Here is a 20,461-nt window from a genome sequence, read left to right on the forward strand (position 1 = left end):
TTCTAGAAGTGTGAATTTCATGTTAAGATACATACCAATGTTCAATTGCTCAAACACACACAAGTCATCTGATCAAAAAAAACATCACTGCTCTGTTGCTTTGGTATTTCTGTATTCCTTTGACTTCATCTGTTGTCGGGTGGAGTTCCTATGCTTGAGACATAAGACAGACTCACACATGTTGCCTCAGACAAGCAGCCTCGTTTATTGTCTCCAGCACCTGTTTTAGCCCATTCAAATCTCCCAGGTTGAGACAGGTCGTTGGTTTATCCGTGTGCCCCCACCCTCTGAACCAATAAGATGCCTGCATCCTAGGAGAGCTCCCACTTGGCTGTGAGCTTCTGTCAGTCAGCCCAGAGGCTGGTTCATGGAGCTGAGCTGGACTATTGTTATAACTTGATTAATGCTAATGCCACTGTCTATCATGCTTCAATATTTTCTTCTGTTTTTTAACATCCTTCTTTGACACTCGCTCCCATTGCTTTGGTCTGTCTGGTGTATCACAGGTGAGAGTATCTGTGGAAACCAGTATGTCGTCCTTGAAGGGATGACTATACTCTTCCATTATGCGGCTCATGGAGGCCGTGAAACGGGCGTTGCTGTGCCACAGCCCCTCCTGCACCACTGCATTGCACTCCATGGCACGGAGCCACTCCCGCCGCCGACCACTCTCGCCTCCAGCTGCCCTACTCTGCGCATAAATAAGATTCTTTGTTCTAGAAGTGTGAATTTCATGTTAAGATACATACCAATGTTCAATTGCTCAAACACACACAAGTCATCTGATCAAAAAAACATCACTGCTCTGTTGCTTTGGTATTTCTGTATTCCTTTGACTTCATCTGTTGTCGGGTGGAGTTCCTATGCTTGAGACATTAGACAGACTCACACATGTTGCCTCAGACAAGCAGCCTCGTTTATTGTCTCCAGCACCTGTTTTAGCCCATTCAAATCTCCCAGGTTGAGACAGGTCGTTGGTTTATCCGTGTGCCCCCACCCTCTGAACCAATAAGATGCCTGCATCCTAGGAGAGCTCCCACTTGGCTGTGAGCTTCTGTCAGTCAGCCCAGAGGCTGGTTCATGGAGCTGAGCTGGACTATTGTTATAACTTGATTAATGCTAATGCCACTGTCTATCATGCTTCAATATTTTCTTCTGTTTTTAACATCCTTCTTTGACACTCGCTCCCATTGCTTTGGTCTGTCTGGTGTATCACAGGTGAGAGTATCTGTGGAAACCAGTATGTCGTCCTTGAAGGGATGACTATACTCTTCCATTATGCGGCTCATGGAGGCCGTGAAACGGGCGTTGCTGTGCCGCAGCCCCTCCTGCACCACTGCATTGCACTCCATGGCACGGAGCCACTCCCGCCGCCGACCACTCTCGCCTCCAGCTGCCCTACTCTGCGCATAAATAAGATTCTTTGTTCTAGAAGTGTGAATTTCATGTTAAGATACATACCAATGTTCAATTGCTCAAACACACACAAGTCATCTGATCAAAAAAAACATCACTGCTCTGTTGCTTTGGTATTTCTGTATTCCTTTGACTTCATCTGTTGTCGGGTGGAGTTCCTATGCTTGAGACATAAGACAGACTCACACATGTTGCCTCAGACAAGCAGCCTCGTTTATTGTCTCCAGCACCTGTTTTAGCCCATTCAAATCTCCCAGGTTGAGACAGGTCGTTGGTTTATCCGTGTGCCCCCACCCTCTGAACCAATAAGATGCCTGCATCCTAGGAGAGCTCCCACTTGGCTGTGAGCTTCTGTCAGTCAGCCCAGAGGCTGGTTCATGGAGCTGAGCTGGACTATTGTTATAACTTGATTAATGCTAATGCCACTGTCTATCATGCTTCAATATTTTCTTCTGTTTTTTAACATCCTTCTTTGACACTCGCTCCCATTGCTTTGGTCTGTCTGGTGTATCACAGGTGAGAGTATCTGTGGAAACCAGTATGTCGTCCTTGAAGGGATGACTATACTCTTCCATTATGCGGCTCATGGAGGCCGTGAAACGGGCGTTGCTGTGCCGCAGCCCCTCCTGCACCACTGCATTGCACTCCATGGCACGGAGCCACTCCCGCCGCCGACCACTCTCGCCTCCAGCTGCCCTACTCTGCGCATAAATAAGATTCTTTGTTCTAGAAGTGTGAATTTCATGTTAAGATACATACCAATGTTCAATTGCTCAAACACACACAAGTCATCTGATCAAAAAAACATCACTGCTCTGTTGCTTTGGTATTTCTGTATTCCTTTGACTTCATCTGTTGTCGGGTGGAGTTCCTATGCTTGAGACATTAGACAGACTCACACATGTTGCCTCAGACAAGCAGCCTCGTTTATTGTCTCCAGCACCTGTTTTAGCCCATTCAAATCTCCCAGGTTGAGACAGGTCGTTGGTTTATCCGTGTGCCTCCACCCTCTGAACCAATAAGATGCCTGCATCCTAGGAGAGCTCCCACTTGGCTGTGAGCTTCTGTCAGTCAGCCCAGAGGCTGGTTCATGGAGCTGAGCTGGACTATTGTTATAACTTGATTAATGCTAATGCCACTGTCTATCATGCTTCAATATTTTCTTCTGTTTTTAACATCCTTCTTTGACACTCGCTCCCATTGCTTTGGTCTGTCTGGTGTATCACAGGTGAGAGTATCTGTGGAAACCAGTATGTCGTCCTTGAAGGGATGACTATACTCTTCCATTATGCGGCTCATGGAGGCCGTGAAACGGGCGTTGCTGTGCCGCAGCCCCTCCTGCACCACTGCATTGCACTCCATGGCACGGAGCCACTCCCGCCGCCGACCTCTCTCGCCTCCAGCTGCCCTACTCTGCGCATAAATAAGATTCTTTGTTCTAGAAGTGTGAATTTCATGTTAAGATACATACCAATGTTCAATTGCTCAAACACACACAAGTCATCTGATCAAAAAAACATCACTGCTCTGTTGCTTTGGTATTTCTGTATTCCTTTGACTTCATCTGTTGTCGGGTGGAGTTCCTATGCTTGAGACATTAGACAGACTCACACATGTTGCCTCAGACAAGCAGCCTCGTTTATTGTCTCCAGCACCTGTTTTAGCCCATTCAAATCTCCCAGGTTGAGACAGGTCGTTGGTTTATCCGTGTGCCCCCACCCTCTGAACCAATAAGATGCCTGCATCCTAGGAGAGCTCCCACTTGGCTGTGAGCTTCTGTCAGTCAGCCCAGAGGCTGGTTCATGGAGCTGAGCTGGACTATTGTTATAACTTGATTAATGCTAATGCCACTGTCTATCATGCTTCAATATTTTCTTCTGTTTTTAACATCCTTCTTTGACACTCGCTCCCATTGCTTTGGTCTGTCTGGTGTATCACAGGTGAGAGTATCTGTGGAAACCAGTATGTCGTCCTTGAAGGGATGACTATACTCTTCCATTATGCGGCTCATGGAGGCCGTGAAACGGGCGTTGCTGTGCCGCAGCCCCTCCTGCACCACTGCATTGCACTCCATGGCACGGAGCCACTCCCCCCGCCGACCACTCTCGCCTCCAGCTGCCCTACTCTGCGCATAAATAAGATTCTTTGTTCTAGAAGTGTGAATTTCATGTTAAGATACATACCAATGTTCAATTGCTCAAACACACACAAGTCATCTGATCAAAAAAACATCACTGCTCTGTTGCTTTGGTATTTCTGTATTCCTTTGACTTCATCTGTTGTCGGGTGGAGTTCCTATGCTTGAGACATTAAGACAGACTCACACATGTTGCCTCAGACAAGCAGCCTCGTTTATTGTCTCCAGCACCTGTTTTAGCCCATTCAAATCTCCCAGGTTGAGACAGATCGTTGGTTTATCCGTGTGCCCCCACCCTCTGAACCAATAAGATGCCTGCATCCTAGGAGAGCTCCCACTTGGCTGTGAGCTTCTGTCAGTCAGCCCAGAGGCTGGTTCATGGAGCTGAGCTGGACTATTGTTATAACTTGATTAATGCTAATGCCACTGTCTATCATGCTTCAATATTTTCTTCTGTTTTTTAACATCCTTCTTTGACACTCGCTCCCATTGCTTTGGTCTGTCTGGTGTATCACAGGTGAGAGTATCTGTGGAAACCAGTATGTCGTCCTTGAAGGGATGACTATACTCTTCCATTATGCGGCTCATGGAGGCCGTGAAACGGGCGTTGCTGTGCCACAGCCCCTCCTGCACCACTGCATTGCACTCCATGGCACGGAGCCACTCCCGCCGCCGACCACTCTCGCCTCCAGCTGCCCTACTCTGCGCATAAATAAGATTCTTTGTTCTAGAAGTGTGAATTTCATGTTAAGATACATACCAATGTTCAATTGCTCAAACACACACAAGTCATCTGATCAAAAAAACATCACTGCTCTGTTGCTTTGGTATTTCTGTATTCCTTTGACTTCATCTGTTGTCGGGTGGAGTTCCTATGCTTGAGACATTAGACAGACTCACACATGTTGCCTCAGACAAGCAGCCTCGTTTATTGTCTCCAGCACCTGTTTTAGCCCATTCAAATCTCCCAGGTTGAGACAGGTCGTTGGTTTATCCGTGTGCCCCCACCCTCTGAACCAATAAGATGCCTGCATCCTAGGAGAGCTCCCACTTGGCTGTGAGCTTCTGTCAGTCAGCCCAGAGGCTGGTTCATGGAGCTGAGCTGGACTATTGTTATAACTTGATTAATGCTAATGCCACTGTCTATCATGCTTCAATATTTTCTTCTGTTTTTTAACATCCTTCTTTGACACTTCGCTCCCATTGCTTTGGTCTGTCTGGTGTATCACAGGTGAGAGTATCTGTGGAAACCAGTATGTCGTCCTTGAAGGGATGACTATACTCTTCCATTATGCGGCTCATGGAGGCCGTGAAACGGGCGTTGCTGTGCCACAGCCCCTCCTGCACCACTGCATTGCACTCCATGGCACGGAGCCACTCCCGCCGCCGACCACTCTCGCCTCCAGCTGCCCTACTCTGCGCATAAATAAGATTCTTTGTTCTAGAAGTGTGAATTTCATGTTAAGATACATACCAATGTTCAATTGCTCAAACACACACAAGTCATCTGATCAAAAAAAACATCACTGCTCTGTTGCTTTGGTATTTCTGTATTCCTTTGACTTCATCTGTTGTCGGGTGGAGTTCCTATGCTTGAGACATAAGACAGACTCACACATGTTGCCTCAGACAAGCAGCCTCGTTTATTGTCTCCAGCACCTGTTTTAGCCCATTCAAATCTCCCAGGTTGAGACAGGTCGTTGGTTTATCCGTGTGCCCCCACCCTCTGAACCAATAAGATGCCTGCATCCTAGGAGAGCTCCCACTTGGCTGTGAGCTTCTGTCAGTCAGCCCAGAGGCTGGTTCATGGAGCTGAGCTGGACTATTGTTATAACTTGATTAATGCTAATGCCACTGTCTATCATGCTTCAATATTTTCTTCTGTTTTTTAACATCCTTCTTTGACACTCGCTCCCATTGCTTTGGTCTGTCTGGTGTATCACAGGTGAGAGTATCTGTGGAAACCAGTATGTCGTCCTTGAAGGGATGACTATACTCTTCCATTATGCGGCTCATGGAGGCCGTGAAACGGGCGTTGCTGTGCCGCAGCCCCTCCTGCACCACTGCATTGCACTCCATGGCACGGAGCCACTCCCGCCGCCGACCACTCTCGCCTCCAGCTGCCCTACTCTGCGCATAAATAAGATTCTTTGTTCTAGAAGTGTGAATTTCATGTTAAGATACATACCAATGTTCAATTGCTCAAACACACACAAGTCATCTGATCAAAAAAACATCACTGCTCTGTTGCTTTGGTATTTCTGTATTCCTTTGACTTCATCTGTTGTCGGGTGGAGTTCCTATGCTTGAGACATAAGACAGACTCACACATGTTGCCTCAGACAAGCAGCCTCGTTTATTGTCTCCAGCACCTGTTTTAGCCCATTCAAATCTCCCAGGTTGAGACAGGTCGTTGGTTTATCCGTGTGCCCCCACCCTCTGAACCAATAAGATGCCTGCATCCTAGGAGAGCTCCCACTTGGCTGTGAGCTTCTGTCAGTCAGCCCAGAGGCTGGTTCATGGAGCTGAGCTGGACTATTGTTATAACTTGATTAATGCTAATGCCACTGTCTATCATGCTTCAATATTTTCTTCTGTTTTTTAACATCCTTCTTTGACACTCGCTCCCATTGCTTTGGTCTGTCTGGTGTATCACAGGTGAGAGTATCTGTGGAAACCAGTATGTCGTCCTTGAAGGGATGACTATACTCTTCCATTATGCGGCTCATGGAGGCCGTGGAAACGGGCGTTGCTGTGCCACAGCCCCTCCTGCACCACTGCATTGCACTCCATGGCACGGAGCCACTCCCGCCCGCCGACCTCTCTCGCCTCCAGCTGCCCTACTCTGCGCATAAATAAGATTCTTTGTTCTAGAAGTGTGAATTTCATGTTAAGATACATACCAATGTTCAATTGCTCAAACACACACAAGTCATCTGATCAAAAAAACATCACTGCTCTGTTGCTTTGGTATTTCTGTATTCCTTTGACTTCATCTGTTGTCGGGTGGAGTTCCTATGCTTGAGACATTAGACAGACTCACACATGTTGCCTCAGACAAGCAGCCTCGTTTATTGTCTCCAGCACCTGTTTTAGCCCATTCAAATCTCCCAGGTTGAGACAGGTCGTTGGTTTATCCGTGTGCCCCCACCCTCTGAACCAATAAGATGCCTGCATCCTAGGAGAGCTCCCACTTGGCTGTGAGCTTCTGTCAGTCAGCCCAGAGGCTGGTTCATGGAGCTGAGCTGGACTATTGTTATAACTTGATTAATGCTAATGCCACTGTCTATCATGCTTCAATATTTTCTTCTGTTTTTTAACATCCTTCTTTGACACTCGCTCCCATTGCTTTGGTCTGTCTGGTGTATCACAGGTGAGAGTATCTGTGGAAACCAGTATGTCGTCCTTGAAGGGATGACTATACTCTTCCATTATGCGGCTCATGGAGGCCGTGAAACGGGCGTTGCTGTGCCGCAGCCCCTCCTGCACCACTGCATTGCACTCCATGGCACAGAGCCACTCCCGCCGCCGACCACTCTCGCCTCCAGCTGCCCTACTCTGCGCATAAATAAGATTCTTTGTTCTAGAAGTGTGAATTTCATGTTAAGATACATACCAATGTTCAATTGCTCAAACACACACAAGTCATCTGATCAAAAAAAACATCACTGCTCTGTTGCTTTGGTATTTCTGTATTCCTTTGACTTCATCTGTTGTCGGGTGGAGTTCCTATGCTTGAGACATAAGACAGACTCACACATGTTGCCTCAGACAAGCAGCCTCGTTTATTGTCTCCAGCACCTGTTTTAGCCCATTCAAATCTCCCAGGTTGAGACAGATCGTTGGTTTATCCGTGTGCCCCCACCCTCTGAACCAATAAGATGCCTGCATCCTAGGAGAGCTCCCACTTGGCTGTGAGCTTCTGTCAGTCAGCCCAGAGGCTGGTTCATGGAGCTGAGCTGGACTATTGTTATAACTTGATTAATGCTAATGCCACTGTCTATCATGCTTCAATATTTTCTTCTGTTTTTTAACATCCTTCTTTGACACTCGCTCCCATTGCTTTGGTCTGTCTGGTGTATCACAGGTGAGAGTATCTGTGGAAACCAGTATGTCGTCCTTGAAGGGATGACTATACTCTTCCATTATGCGGCTCATGGAGGCCGTGAAACGGGCGTTGCTGTGCCACAGCCCCTCCTGCACCACTGCATTGCACTCCATGGCACGGAGCCACTCCCGCCGCCGACCACTCTCGCCTCCAGCTGCCCTACTCTGCGCATAAATAAGATTCTTTGTTCTAGAAGTGTGAATTTCATGTTAAGATACATACCAATGTTCAATTGCTCAAACACACACAAGTCATCTGATCAAAAAAACATCACTGCTCTGTTGCTTTGGTATTTCTGTATTCCTTTGACTTCATCTGTTGTCGGGTGGAGTTCCTATGCTTGAGACATTAGACAGACTCACACATGTTGCCTCAGACAAGCAGCCTCGTTTATTGTCTCCAGCACCTGTTTTAGCCCATTCAAATCTCCCAGGTTGAGACAGGTCGTTGGTTTATCCGTGTGCCCCCACCCTCTGAACCAATAAGATGCCTGCATCCTAGGAGAGCTCCCACTTGGCTGTGAGCTTCTGTCAGTCAGCCCAGAGGCTGGTTCATGGAGCTGAGCTGGACTATTGTTATAACTTGATTAATGCTAATGCCACTGTCTATCATGCTTCAATATTTTCTTCTGTTTTTAACATCCTTCTTTGACACTCGCTCCCATTGCTTTGGTCTGTCTGGTGTATCACAGGTGAGAGTATCTGTGGAAACCAGTATGTCGTCCTTGAAGGGATGACTATACTCTTCCATTATGCGGCTCATGGAGGCCGTGAAACGGGCGTTGCTGTGCCGCAGCCCCTCCTGCACCACTGCATTGCACTCCATGGCACAGAGCCACTCCCGCCGCCGACCACTCTCGCCTCCAGCTGCCCTACTCTGCGCATAAATAAGATTCTTTGTTCTAGAAGTGTGAATTTCATGTTAAGATACATACCAATGTTCAATTGCTCAAACACACACAAGTCATCTGATCAAAAAAACATCACTGCTCTGTTGCTTTGGTATTTCTGTATTCCTTTGACTTCATCTGTTGTCGGGTGGAGTTCCTATGCTTGAGACATAAGACAGACTCACACATGTTGCCTCAGACAAGCAGCCTCGTTTATTGTCTCCAGCACCTGTTTTAGCCCATTCAAATCTCCCAGGTTGAGACAGGTCGTTGGTTTATCCGTGTGCCCCCACCCTCTGAACCAATAAGATGCCTGCATCCTAGGAGAGCTCCCACTTGGCTGTGAGCTTCTGTCAGTCAGCCCAGAGGCTGGTTCATGGAGCTGAGCTGGACTATTGTTATAACTTGATTAATGCTAATGCCACTGTCTATCATGCTTCAATATTTTCTTCTGTTTTTAACATCCTTCTTTGACACTCGCTCCCATTGCTTTGGTCTGTCTGGTGTATCACAGGTGAGAGTATCTGTGGAAACCAGTATGTCGTCCTTGAAGGGATGACTATACTCTTCCATTATGCGGCTCATGGAGGCCGTGAAACGGGCGTTGCTGTGCCACAGCCCCTCCTGCACCACTGCATTGCACTCCATGGCACGGAGCCACTCCCGCCGCCGACCTCTCTCGCCTCCAGCTGCCCTACTCTGCGCATAAATAAGATTCTTTGTTCTAGAAGTGTGAATTTCATGTTAAGATACATACCAATGTTCAATTGCTCAAACACACACAAGTCATCTGATCAAAAAAACATCACTGCTCTGTTGCTTTGGTATTTCTGTATTCCTTTGACTTCATCTGTTGTCGGGTGGAGTTCTATGCTTGAGACATTAGACAGACTCACACATGTTGCCTCAGACAAGCAGCCTCGTTTATTGTCTCCAGCACCTGTTTTAGCCCATTCAAATCTCCCAGGTTGAGACAGGTCGTTGGTTTATCCGTGTGCCCCCACCCTCTGAACCAATAAGATGCCTGCATCCTAGGAGAGCTCCCACTTGGCTGTGAGCTTCTGTCAGTCAGCCCAGAGGCTGGTTCATGGAGCTGAGCTGGACTATTGTTATAACTTGATTAATGCTAATGCCACTGTCTATCATGCTTCAATATTTTCTTCTGTTTTTTAACATCCTTCTTTGACACTCGCTCCCATTGCTTTGGTCTGTCTGGTGTATCACAGGTGAGAGTATCTGTGGAAACCAGTATGTCGTCCTTGAAGGGATGACTATACTCTTCCATTATGCGGCTCATGGAGGCCGTGAAACGGGCGTTGCTGTGCCGCAGCCCCTCCTGCACCACTGCATTGCACTCCATGGCACAGAGCCACTCCCGCCGCCGACCACTCTCGCCTCCAGCTGCCCTACTCTGCGCATAAATAAGATTCTTTGTTCTAGAAGTGTGAATTTCATGTTAAGATACATACCAATGTTCAATTGCTCAAACACACACAAGTCATCTGATCAAAAAAACATCACTGCTCTGTTGCTTTGGTATTTCTGTATTCCTTTGACTTCATCTGTTGTCGGGTGGAGTTCCTATGCTTGAGACATAAGACAGACTCACACATGTTGCCTCAGACAAGCAGCCTCGTTTATTGTCTCCAGCACCTGTTTTAGCCCATTCAAATCTCCCAGGTTGAGACAGGTCGTTGGTTTATCCGTGTGCCCCACCCTCTGAACCAATAAGATGCCTGCATCCTAGGAGAGCTCCCACTTGGCTGTGAGCTTCTGTCAGTCAGCCCAGAGGCTGGTTCATGGAGCTGAGCTGGACTATTGTTATAACTTGATTAATGCTAATGCCACTGTCTATCATGCTTCAATATTTTCTTCTGTTTTTTAACATCCTTCTTTGACACTTCGCTCCCATTGCTTTGGTCTGTCTGGTGTATCACAGGTGAGAGTATCTGTGGAAACCAGTATGTCGTCCTTGAAGGGATGACTATACTCTTCCATTATGCGGCTCATGGAGGCCGTGAAACGGGCGTTGCTGTGCCACAGCCCCTCCTGCACCACTGCATTGCACTCCATGGCACGGAGCCACTCCCGCCGCCGACCACTCTCGCCTCCAGCTGCCCTACTCTGCGCATAAATAAGATTCTTTGTTCTAGAAGTGTGAATTTCATGTTAAGATACATACCAATGTTCAATTGCTCAAACACACACAAGTCATCTGATCAAAAAAACATCACTGCTCTGTTGCTTTGGTATTTCTGTATTCCTTTGACTTCATCTGTTGTCGGGTGGAGTTCCTATGCTTGAGACATTAGACAGACTCACACATGTTGCCTCAGACAAGCAGCCTCGTTTATTGTCTCCAGCACCTGTTTTAGCCCATTCAAATCTCCCAGGTTGAGACAGGTCGTTGGTTTATCCGTGTGCCCCCACCCTCTGAACCAATAAGATGCCTGCATCCTAGGAGAGCTCCCACTTGGCTGTGAGCTTCTGTCAGTCAGCCCAGAGGCTGGTTCATGGAGCTGAGCTGGACTATTGTTATAACTTGATTAATGCTAATGCCACTGTCTATCATGCTTCAATATTTTCTTCTGTTTTTTAACATCCTTCTTTGACACTCGCTCCCATTGCTTTGGTCTGTCTGGTGTATCACAGGTGAGAGTATCTGTGGAAACCAGTATGTCGTCCTTGAAGGGATGACTATACTCTTCCATTATGCGGCTCATGGAGGCCGTGAAACGGGCGTTGCTGTGCCGCAGCCCCTCCTGCACCACTGCATTGCACTCCATGGCACGGAGCCACTCCCGCCGCCGACCACTCTCGCCTCCAGCTGCCCTACTCTGCGCATAAATAAGATTCTTTGTTCTAGAAGTGTGAATTTCATGTTAAGATACATACCAATGTTCAATTGCTCAAACACACACAAGTCATCTGATCAAAAAAACATCACTGCTCTGTTGCTTTGGTATTTCTGTATTCCTTTGACTTCATCTGTTGTCGGGTGGAGTTCCTATGCTTGAGACATTAGACAGACTCACACATGTTGCCTCAGACAAGCAGCCTCGTTTATTGTCTCCAGCACCTGTTTTAGCCCATTCAAATCTCCCAGGTTGAGACAGGTCGTTGGTTTATCCGTGTGCCCCCAGACTCTGAACCAATAAGATGCCTGCATCCTAGGAGAGCTCCCACTTGGCTGTGAGCTTCTGTCAGTCAGCCCAGAGGCTGGTTCATGGAGCTGAGCTGGACTATTGTTATAACTTGATTAATGCTAATGCCACTGTCTATCATGCTTCAATATTTTCTTCTGTTTTTAACATCCTTCTTTGACACTCGCTCCCATTGCTTTGGTCTGTCTGGTGTATCACAGGTGAGAGTATCTGTGGAAACCAGTATGTCGTCCTTGAAGGGATGACTATACTCTTCCATTATGCGGCTCATGGAGGTCGTGAAACGGGCGTTGCTGTGCCACAGCCCCTCCTGCACCACTGCATTGCACTCCATGGCACGGAGCCACTCCCGCCCGCCGACCACTCTCGCCTCCAGCTGCCCTACTCTGCGCATAAATAAGATTCTTTGTTCTAGAAGTGTGAATTTCATGTTAAGATACATACCAATGTTCAATTGCTGAAACACACACAAGTCATCTGATCAAAAAAACATCACTGCTCTGTTGCTTTGGTATTTCTGTATTCCTTTGACTTCATCTGTTGTCGGGTGGAGTTCTATGCTTGAGACATAAGACAGACTCACACATGTTGCCTCAGACAAGCAGCCTCGTTTATTGTCTCCAGCACCTGTTTTAGCCCATTCAAATCTCCCAGGTTGAGACAGGTCGTTGGTTTATCCGTGTGCCCCCAGACTCTGAACCAATAAGATGCCTGCATCCTAGGAGAGCTCCCACTTGGCTGTGAGCTTCTGTCAGTCAGCCCAGAGGCTGGTTCATGGAGCTGAGCTGGACTATTGTTATAACTTGATTAATGCTAATGCCACTGTCTATCATGCTTCAATATTTTCTTCTGTTTTTTAACATCCTTCTTTGACACTCGCTCCCATTGCTTTTGGTCTGTCTGGTGTATCACAGGTGAGAGTATCTGTGGAAACCAGTATGTCGTCCTTGAAGGGATGACTATACTCTTCCATTATGCGGCTCATGGAGGCCGTGAAACGGGCGTTGCTGTGCCACAGCCCCTCCTGCACCACTGCATTGCACTCCATGGCACGGAGCCACTCCCGCCGCCGACCACTCTCGCCTCCAGCTGCCCTACTCTGCGCATAAATAAGATTCTTTGTTCTAGAAGTGTGAATTTCATGTTAAGATACATACCAATGTTCAATTGCTCAAACACACACAAGTCATCTGATCAAAAAAACATCACTGCTCTGTTGCTTTGGTATTTCTGTATTCCTTTGACTTCATCTGTTGTCGGGTGGAGTTCTATGCTTGAGACATTAGACAGACTCACACATGTTGCCTCAGACAAGCAGCCTCGTTTATTGTCTCCAGCACCTGTTTTAGCCCATTCAAATCTCCCAGGTTGAGACAGGTCGTTGGTTTATCCGTGTGCCCCCAGACTCTGAACCAATAAGATGCCTGCATCCTAGGAGAGCTCCCACTTGGCTGTGAGCTTCTGTCAGTCAGCCCAGAGGCTGGTTCATGGAGCTGAGCTGGACTATTGTTATAACTTGATTAATGCTAATGCCACTGTCTATCATGCTTCAATATTTTCTTCTGTTTTTTAACATCCTTCTTTGACACTCGCTCCCATTGCTTTGGTCTGTCTGGTGTATCACAGGTGAGAGTATCTGTGGAAACCAGTATGTCGTCCTTGAAGGGATGACTATACTCTTCCATTATGCGGCTCATGGAGGTCGTGAAGCGAGGCGTTGCTGTGCCACAGCCCCTCCTGCACCACTGCATTGCACTCCATGGCACGGAGCCACTCCCGCCGCCGACCACTCTCGCCTCCAGCTGCCCTACTCTGCGCATAAATAAGATTCTTTGTTCTAGAAGTGTGAATTTCATGTTAAGATACATACCAATGTTCAATTGCTCAAACACACACAAGTCATCTGATCAAAAAAACATCACTGCTCTGTTGCTTTGGTATTTCTGTATTCCTTTGACTTCATCTGTTGTCGGGTGGAGTTCTATGCTTGAGACATTAGACAGACTCACACATGTTGCCTCAGACAAGCAGCCTCGTTTATTGTCTCCAGCACCTGTTTTAGCCCATTCAAATCTCCCAGGTTGAGACAGGTCGTTGGTTTATCCGTGTGCCCCCAGACTCTGAACCAATAAGATGCCTGCATCCTAGGAGAGCTCCCACTTGGCTGTGAGCTTCTGTCAGTCAGCCCAGAGGCTGGTTCATGGAGCTGAGCTGGACTATTGTTATAACTTGATTAATGCTAATGCCACTGTCTATCATGCTTCAATATTTTCTTCTGTTTTTTAACATCCTTCTTTGACACTCGCTCCCATTGCTTTGGTCTGTCTGGTGTATCACAGGTGAGAGTATCTGTGGAAACCAGTATGTCGTCCTTGAAGGGATGACTATACTCTTCCATTATGCGGCTCATGGAGGCCGTGAAACGGGCGTTGCTGTGCCACAGCCCCTCCTGCACCACTGCATTGCACTCCATGGCACGGAGCCACTCCCGCCGCCGACCACTCTCGCCTCCAGCTGCCCTACTCTGCGCATAAATAAGATTCTTTGTTCTAGAAGTGTGAATTTCATGTTAAGATACATACCAATGTTCAATTGCTCAAACACACACAAGTCATCTGATCAAAAAAACATCACTGCTCTGTTGCTTTGGTATTTCTGTATTCCTTTGACTTCATCTGTTGTCGGGTGGAGTTCCTATGCTTGAGACATAAGACAGACTCACACATGTTGCCTCAGACAAGCAGCCTCGTTTATTGTCTCCAGCACCTGTTTTAGCCCATTCAAATCTCCCAGGTTGAGACAGGTCGTTGGTTTATCCGTGTGCCCCCACCCTCTGAACCAATAAGATGCCTGCATCCTAGGAGAGCTCCCACTTGGCTGTGAGCTTCTGTCAGTCAGCCCAGAGGCTGGTTCATGGAGCTGAGCTGGACTATTGTTATAACTTGATTAATGCTAATGCCACTGTCTATCATGCTTCAATATTTTCTTCTGTTTTTAACATCCTTCTTTGACACTCGCTCCCATTGCTTTGGTCTGTCTGGTGTATCACAGGTGAGAGTATCTGTGGAAACCAGTATGTCGTCCTTGAAGGGATGACTATACTCTTCCATTATGCGGCTCATGGAGGTCGTGAAACGGGCGTTGCTGTGCCACAGCCCCTCCTGCACCACTGCATTGCACTCCATGGCACGGAGCCACTCCCGCCGCCGACCACTCTCGCCTCCAGCTGCCCTACTCTGCGCATAAATAAGATTCTTTGTTCTAGAAGTGTGAATTTCATGTTAAGATACATACCAATGTTCAATTGCTCAAACACACACAAGTCATCTGATCAAAAAAACATCACTGCTCTGTTGCTTTGGTATTTCTGTATTCCTTTGACTTCATCTGTTGTCGGGTGGAGTTCCTATGCTTGAGACATTAGACAGACTCACACATGTTGCCTCAGACAAGCAGCCTCGTTTATTGTCTCCAGCACCTGTTTTAGCCCATTCAAATCTCCCAGGTTGAGACAGGTCGTTGGTTTATCCGTGTGCCCCACCCTCTGAACCAATAAGATGCCTGCATCCTAGGAGAGCTCCCACTTGGCTGTGAGCTTCTGTCAGTCAGCCCAGAGGCTGGTTCATGGAGCTGAGCTGGACTATTGTTATAACTTGATTAATGCTAATGCCACTGTCTATCATGCTTCAATATTTTCTTCTGTTTTTAACATCCTTCTTTGACACTTTCGCTCCCATTGCTTTGGTCTGTCTGGTGTATCACAGGTGAGAGTATCTGTGGAAACCAGTATGTCGTCCTTGAAGGGATGACTATACTCTTCCATTATGCGGCTCATGGAGGCCGTGAAACGGGCGTTGCTGTGCCACAGCCCCTCCTGCACCACTGCATTGCACTCCATGGCACGGAGCCACTCCCGCCGCCGACCACTCTCGCCTCCAGCTGCCCTACTCTGCGCATAAATAAGATTCTTTGTTCTAGAAGTGTGAATTTCATGTTAAGATACATACCAATGTTCAATTGCTCAAACACACACAAGTCATCTGATCAAAAAAACATCACTGCTCTGTTGCTTTGGTATTTCTGTATTCCTTTGACTTCATCTGTTGTCGGGTGGAGTTCCTATGCTTGAGACATTAGACAGACTCACACATGTTGCCTCAGACAAGCAGCCTCGTTTATTGTCTCCAGCACCTGTTTTAGCCCATTCAAATCTCCCAGGTTGAGACAGGTCGTTGGTTTATCCGTGTGCCCCCGACTCTGAACCAATAAGATGCCTGCATCCTAGGAGAGCTCCCACTTGGCTGTGAGCTTCTGTCAGTCAGCCCAGAGGCTGGTTCATGGAGCTGAGCTGGACTATTGTTATAACTTGATTAATGCTAATGCCACTGTCTATCATGCTTCAATATTTTCTTCTGTTTTTTAACATCCTTCTTTGACACTTCGCTCCCATTGCTTTGGTCTGTCTGGTGTATCACAGGTGAGAGTATCTGTGGAAACCAGTATGTCGTCCTTGAAGGGATGACTATACTCTTCCATTATGCGGCTCATGGAGGCCGTGAAACGGGCGTTGCTGTGCCACAGCCCCTCCTGCACCACTGCATTGCACTCCATGGCACAGAGCCACTCCCGCCGCCGACCACTCTCGCCTCCAGCTGCCCTACTCTGCGCATAAATAAGATTCTTTGTTCTAGAAGTGTGAATTTCATGTTAAGATACATACCAATGTTCAATTGCTGAAACACACACAAGTCATCTGATCAAAAAAACATCACTGCTCTGTTGCTTTGGTATTTCTGTATTCCTTTGACTTCATCTGTTGTCGGGTGGAGTTCCTATGCTTGAGACATTAGACAGACTCACACATGTTGCCTCAGACAAGCAGCCTCGTTTATTGTCTCCAGCACCTGTTTTAGCCCATTCAAATCTCCCAGGTTGAGACAGGTCGTTGGTTTATCCGTGTGCCCCCAGACTCTGAACCAATAAGATGCCTGCATCCTAGGAGAGCTCCCACTTGGCTGTGAGCTTCTGTCAGTCAGCCCAGAGGCTGGTTCATGGAGCTGAGCTGGACTATTGTTATAACTTGATTAATGCTAATGCCACTGTCTATCATGCTTCAATATTTTCTTCTGTTTTTTAACATCCTTCTTTGACACTCGCTCCCATTGCTTTGGTCTGTCTGGTGTATCACAGGTGAGAGTATCTGTGGAAACCAGTATGTCGTCCTTGAAGGGATGACTATACTCTTCCATTATGCGGCTCATGGAGGTCGTGAAACGGGCGTTGCTGTGCCACAGCCCCTCCTGCACCACTGCATTGCACTCCATGGCACGGAGCCACTCCCCCGCCGACCACTCTCGCCTCCAGCTGCCCTACTCTGCGCATAAATAAGATTCTTTGTTCTAGAAGTGTGAATTTCATGTTAAGATACATACCAATGTTCAATTGCTCAAACACACACAAGTCATCTGATCAAAAAAACATCACTGCTCTGTTGCTTTGGTATTTCTGTATTCCTTTGACTTCATCTGTTGTCGGGTGGAGTTCTATGCTTGAGACATAAGACAGACTCACACATGTTGCCTCAGACAAGCAGCCTCGTTTATTGTCTCCAGCACCTGTTTTAGCCCATTCAAATCTCCCAGGTTGAGACAGGTCGTTGGTTTATCCGTGTGCCCCCAGACTCTGAACCAATAAGATGCCTGCATCCTAGGAGAGCTCCCACTTGGCTGTGAGCTTCTGTCAGTCAGCCCAGAGGCTGGTTCATGGAGCTGAGCTGGACTATTGTTATAACTTGATTAATGCTAATGCCACTGTCTATCATGCTTCAATATTTTCTTCTGTTTTTTAACATCCTTCTTTGACACTCGCTCCCATTGCTTTGGTCTGTCTGGTGTATCACAGGTGAGAGTATCTGTGGAAACCAGTATGTCGTCCTTGAAGGGATGACTATACTCTTCCATTATGCGGCTCATGGAGGCCGTGAAACGGGCGTTGCTGTGCCACAGCCCCTCCTGCACCACTGCATTGCACTCCATGGCACGGAGCCACTCCCGCCGCCGACCACTCTCGCCTCCAGCTGCCCTACTCTGCGCATAAATAAGATTCTTTGTTCTAGAAGTGTGAATTTCATGTTAAGATACATACCAATGTTCAATTGCTCAAACACACACAAGTCATCTGATCAAAAAAACATCACTGCTCTGTTGCTTTGGTATTTCTGTATTCCTTTGACTTCATCTGTTGTCGGGTGGAGTTCCTATGCTTGAGACATTAGACAGACTCACACATGTTGCCTCAGACAAGCAGCCTCGTTTATTGTCTCCAGCACCTGTTTTAGCCCATTCAAATCTCCCAGGTTGAGACAGGTCGTTGGTTTATCCGTGTGCCCCCAGACTCTGAACCAATAAGATGCCTGCATCCTAGGAGAGCTCCCACTTGGCTGTGAGCTTCTGTCAGTCAGCCCAGAGGCTGGTTCATGGAGCTGAGCTGGACTATTGTTATAACTTGATTAATGCTAATGCCACTGTCTATCATGCTTCAATATTTTCTTCTGTTTTTAACATCCTTCTTTGACACTCGCTCCCATTGCTTTGGTCTGTCTGGTGTATCACAGGTGAGAGTATCTGTGGAAACCAGTATGTCGTCCTTGAAGGGATGACTATACTCTTCCATTATGCGGCTCATGGAGGTCGTGAAACGGGCGTTGCTGTGCCACAGCCCCTCCTGCACCACTGCATTGCACTCCATGGCACGGAGCCACTCCCGCCGCCGACCACTCTCGCCTCCAGCTGCCCTACTCTGCGCATAAATAAGATTCTTTGTTCTAGAAGTGTGAATTTCATGTTAAGATACATACCAATGTTCAATTGCTCAAACACACACAAGTCATCTGATCAAAAAAACATCACTGCTCTGTTGCTTTGGTATTTCTGTATTCCTTTGACTTCATCTGTTGTCGGGTGGAGTTCCTATGCTTGAGACATTAGACAGACTCACACATGTTGCCTCAGACAAGCAGCCTCGTTTATTGTCTCCAGCACCTGTTTTAGCCCATTCAAATCTCCCAGGTTGAGACAGGTCGTTGGTTTATCCGTGTGCCCCCACCCTCTGAACCAATAAGATGCCTGCATCCTAGGAGAGCTCCCACTTGGCTGTGAGCTTCTGTCAGTCAGCCCAGAGGCTGGTTCATGGAGCTGAGCTGGACTATTGTTATAACTTGATTAATGCTAATGCCACTGTCTATCATGCTTCAATATTTTCTTCTGTTTTTAACATCCTTCTTTGACACTCGCTCCCATTGCTTTGGTCTGTCTGGTGTATCACAGGTGAGAGTATCTGTGGAAACCAGTATGTCGTCCTTGAAGGGATGACTATACTCTTCCATTATCGCGGCTCATGGGGCCGTGAAACGGGCGTTGCTGTGCCACAGCCCCTCCTGCACCACTGCATTGCACTCCATGGCACGGAGCCACTCCCGCCGCCGACCACTCTCGCCTCCAGCTGCCCTACTCTGCGCATAAATAAGATTCTTTGTTCTAGAAGTGTGAATTTCATGTTAAGATACATACCAATGTTCAATTGCTCAAACACACACAAGTCATCTGATCAAAAAAACATCACTGCTCTGTTGCTTTGGTATTTCTGTATTCCTTTGACTTCATCTGTTGTCGGGTGGAGTTCCTATGCTTGAGACATAAGACAGACTCACACATGTTGCCTCAGACAAGCAGCCTCGTTTATTGTCTCCAGCACCTGTTTTAGCCCATTCAAATCTCCCAGGTTGAGACAGGTCGTTGGTTTATCCGTGTGCCCCCACCCTCTGAACCAATAAGATGCCTGCATCCTAGGAGAGCTCCCACTTGGCTGTGAGCTTCTGTCAGTCAGCCCAGAGGCTGGTTCATGGAGCTGAGCTGGACTATTGTTATAACTTGATTAATGCTAATGCCACTGTCTATCATGCTTCAATATTTTCTTCTGTTTTTTAACATCCTTCTTTGACACTCGCTCCCATTGCTTTGGTCTGTCTGGTGTATCACAGGTGAGAGTATCTGTGGAAACCAGTATGTCGTCCTTGAAGGGATGACTATACTCTTCCATTATGCGGCTCATGGAGGTCGTGAAACGGGCGTTGCTGTGCCACAGCCCCTCCTGCACCACTGCATTGCACTCCATGGCACGGAGCCACTCCGCCGCCGACCACTCTCGCCTCCAGCTGCCCTACTCTGCGCATAAATAAGATTCTTTGTTCTAGAAGTGTGAATTTCATGTTAAGATACATACCAATGTTCAATTGCTGAAACACACACAAGTCATCTGATCAAAAAAACATCACTGCTCTGTTGCTTTGGTATTTCTGTATTCCTTTGACTTCATCTGTTGTCGGGTGGAGTTCCTATGCTTGAGACATTAGACAGACTCACACATGTTGCCTCAGACAAGCAGCCTCGTTTATTGTCTCCAGCACCTGTTTTAGCCCATTCAAATCTCCCAGGTTGAGACAGGTCGTTGGTTTATCCGTGTGCCCCCAGCCTCTGAACCAATAAGATGCCTGCATCCTAGGAGAGCTCCCACTTGGCTGTGAGCTTCTGTCAGTCAGCCCAGAGGCTGGTTCATGGAGCTGAGCTGGACTATTGTTATAACTTGATTAATGCTAATGCCACTGTCTATCATGCTTCAATATTTTCTTCTGTTTTTAACATCCTTCTTTGACACTCGCTCCCATTGCTTTGGTCTGTCTGGTGTATCAC

The sequence above is a fragment of the Camarhynchus parvulus genome, chromosome Z (assembly GCF_901933205.1).
Source record: "Camarhynchus parvulus chromosome Z, STF_HiC, whole genome shotgun sequence".
Lineage (NCBI taxonomy): Eukaryota > Metazoa > Chordata > Aves > Passeriformes > Thraupidae > Camarhynchus > Camarhynchus parvulus.